Raw genomic sequence first — 2,320 nt, forward strand, 5'->3', positions numbered from 1 at the left:
ATGCTGGGATTAAAGGCTGCGCCACCACTGCCCAGTGAACAACGTACTTTTGCTAGGACTTGGCTTACAATTCGAGCCTCTGTTGCACATGTTACTGGTCTTGCGTGGGTGTGCATGCAGCAGCGAGACATTTGTCTGATGCTGGTGCCAAGGCTGTGCTGACTTCAGGAACAAAACTGGAAACCTCTCCCATCTTCTTTCAGATGCCGGAGCGGCGCTGAAGCAGAGACTCTCCCGGCAATACCCGCTTGGGCTGGCCTCGGTGAATGTGTGCGGAAGGACGGAACGAGAACTCCCTCAGCGCTTTGCTTTGCCACGGACCGTTCTGTTTCCAGATGTTTGCCACGGGAAACAGATTGTGTCTCCGCAGTGCCGCCTGACTTGGAAGGTCAACTCCACAGACATCAAAAGCTCACTTGTCAGAATGTCGCAGACTTTTCCAGTCCATGTCCCCACCGTGGCCCCGAAGCTGTTGCCTTCAGCTCCTACACCACAGAAGGTAGAAATGCTTTGAGTTGCCAATCCAGAGGCAGTACTGTCACTGTGCATATGACGGAAAGGGCTGTAGTGCGCAAGCGCAGAGTTCATCATTGGCTTTAAAAATAACGTTCCCAGCTCATCTTAACAGAGAAGAGAAGGCTACAGGTAGCAGAGAGATTAGGCCCCGAATCAAGTTTTCCTTATCTTTGCAGAAGAAGAGGCTTCGTTTGAAAGGTTTTTATCACCAGTAGGTTGACAGGCAACTACGGTCACGAGCATCATTTCGAGGGGACTGGTAAGTCATAAAACCCGTCCCCGCGGCAGGCCCACCTGCACCTGCAGGGTGAGCTACAAGTCCTGAGCAGCGGGGGGGTGGTGAGAATAAATGCAGACAAGAATAAAAACCTCAAATGACTTGTTACAGCCACGCTTTTCATGCCGAGCCTGACAATTATATATGTCCGTATGATAATATTGAACATGAAAAATGTCTACCTGAGGGAGAGAGGAAGTGTCATCTCATTTCATAAACTCTGTTCATTTCAATATATGGACATTTTCACTAAATTACATAATGTTTTTTTTCCCTTCTAAATTTCACCTCGGGGTTTATGAACGAAATGCCATTCTGACATGGTTCTAAATGACCAGATGAAGATTTATCTTCGGAGTGTAAAGTGGCTGGAATAATACTGACATAGAAATAATTGCTTTTTGGCAGGTGGTCTTGCCTTTTCGTGATTAGGCCTACAAATTCAATGTCAGCAAGCTGTCCACAGATGCCTTCCCGGGATCTTCATGAAGGATGACCTGTTCCTCCTAGAATCTACCTTCGTGAGGCTCAGAGGCGCCGACAGAGCAGAACCAGGGCTTCGGATGAGCCCCCTTCCACTGCCAGAGCACACCTTGGCAGGGCACTCTTTTCATGAACACAGGGCTGTGCAGCTAATGTGTTTATGTTTTCAAGCTGTACAAGTGAAGAAATGGGGTAACAGAATCATGTGCAATAAAATAATAAATTCCCCCCTCAGAAGCTGACAGTATGTCAGAGAGCAGAGCTCGCTCTATGCGATCAGGCCCTGGAAAGGTTTCATCCTAGTGGAAGGATGTCTCCAAACAGCTACGAGGGGTAGCATGTATGCATGTGGGTAGCAAGGGGTCCACAAAGGTGGGTTGCTATGAATATGCTTTTGAATGGATCCTAGTCACTTTTCTATTGCTCTGAAGAGACACCGCAATTAAAGCAACTTAAAAAGGAAAATACTTAATTTGAGGTTGATGGTTCCAGGAGGTGATACAGTCCAAGACTGTCGTGGAGGGGAGCATGGTAGCAAGCAAGCAGGCAGGCATGGAGCTGGAGCAGTGGCTGAGAGCTTACATGTTGAGACAACAACCATGAGGCAGACAGAGAGAGAGAGAGAGAGAGAGAGAGAGAGAGAGAGAGAGAGAGAGAGACAGACAGAGACAGACAGAGACAGACAGAGACAGAGAGACAGAGACAGAGACAGAGACAACTGGAATAGTATATATAGGCTTTTGAAACCTTCTCCAACAAGGCCACACCTCCTAATCCTTCCCAAACAGTTCCATCAACTGGGGACCAAGCATTCAAACATATGAGCCTGTGGGGGCCATTCTCATTCAAACCACCACCGAACACAATGAAGATTTCATTTGGAAATTGGAAGATTTTACTCATTGGAAATTGTTACATGCCAAGCGTGGTTCTGGGTATGAATACCAGATAGAATGAAGAGATACAAATGCCGGTTTTCAGTGAACTTATGGTTAGTGGGGGATTCAGGAAAGAAGCAGGAAAAGTAATGTGTTTGTTGGCTCT

At 47.1% G+C, this 2,320-nt stretch overlaps 1 long non-coding RNA gene across 1 annotated transcript; it reads left to right on the forward strand.

Moving 5' to 3' along the window:
* Window positions 1-225: 225 nt before the first annotated feature.
* On the forward strand, window positions 226-1,741 carry LOC131894487 (uncharacterized). The gene is made up of 3 exons (XR_009374924.1): window positions 226-499; window positions 693-775; window positions 1,202-1,741. It is a non-coding gene; the product is annotated as an uncharacterized LOC131894487 (long non-coding RNA).
* Window positions 1,742-2,320: the final 579 nt, after the last annotated feature.

The sequence above is a fragment of the Peromyscus eremicus genome, chromosome 17, assembly GCF_949786415.1.
Source record: "Peromyscus eremicus chromosome 17, PerEre_H2_v1, whole genome shotgun sequence".
In the NCBI taxonomy this organism is placed as follows: domain Eukaryota; kingdom Metazoa; phylum Chordata; class Mammalia; order Rodentia; family Cricetidae; genus Peromyscus; species Peromyscus eremicus.